The 947-nt window shown below is 43.8% G+C and overlaps 1 pseudogene across 1 annotated transcript; it reads left to right on the forward strand.

Annotated features, from left to right (window-relative positions):
• The first annotated feature begins 208 nt into the window (after positions 1 to 208).
• LOC309857707 (H/ACA ribonucleoprotein complex subunit 3 pseudogene) lies at positions 209 to 557 on the forward strand (annotated as a pseudogene). Its single transcript has one exon. The product of its transcript is annotated as an H/ACA ribonucleoprotein complex subunit 3 pseudogene (transcript).
• Positions 558 to 947: the final 390 nt, after the last annotated feature.

Consider the following 947-nt stretch of genomic DNA (forward strand, 5'->3'; position numbering starts at 1 on the left):
AGAAATATATAAATTCATAGAAACATATAACCTATAAAGACTGAATCATGAAGAAATAGAAAATATGAACACACCAAGAATGAATAAAGACACTGAATCATTAATCAAAAACCTCTCAATGACAAGAAGACCAGCACCAGATAATTATATTGGTTGAATTCTACCAAACATTAAAGAAGCATTGGGAACATCTCCTTTCAGCGTTGTCATGTTTCTCCAGTAGTACCTCAATGAGCAGGGAGACCAAGTCTATACTCTGAAGAAGCTTGACCCTGTGAGACAACAGACCTGCTCGGCGCATCCTGCTCTGTTCTCCCCAGATGACAAATATTCTCGACACCGAATCACCATCAAGAAATGCTTCAAGGTGCTCATGACCCAGCAACAGCGCCCTGTCCTCTGAGGGTCTCTTAAGCTTCACGTTTCTTCTGCTACCCCTCAGAGACTTTCCCAAACCAAGCTCTTCAAACTGTGAGCCTTGAAGCCTTCTTACCACCCTTGCTGTTTGGAATCCGGTTTCATCGTTTCCCTTGATCGTGCTTGTGCAGAGCAGTTATGGTAGCCTCCCTCTTAAGGAAACAAGTTTGAATTTTCTTTCCCTAATTTGAATCACTGCTAGGTTATTAAAATGATTTGAAAAAGCTAAAAAAAATTAAAGAAGCATTAACATCAATCCTTATCAAACTCTTCCAAAAAACTGAAGAGGAAAGAACACTCCCAAATTCATTTTCCATGGCCAGCATTGTCCTGATACCAAAGCCAGATAAAGACACTACAAGGTGGGTGCCTGGGTGGCTCAGTGGGTTAAAGCCTCTGTCTTCGGCTCAGGTCATGGTCCGGGGGTTCTGGGATCGAGCCCCGCATTGGGCGCTCTGCTCAGCGGGGAACCTGCTTCCCCTCCTCTCTCTCTGCCTTCCTCTCTGCCTACTTGTGATCTCTCTCTGTCA

The sequence above is a fragment of the Mustela nivalis genome (genome assembly GCF_964662115.1).
Source record: "Mustela nivalis genome assembly, contig: HAP1_SCAFFOLD_1103, whole genome shotgun sequence".
Taxonomy (NCBI): Eukaryota; Metazoa; Chordata; class Mammalia; order Carnivora; family Mustelidae; genus Mustela; species Mustela nivalis.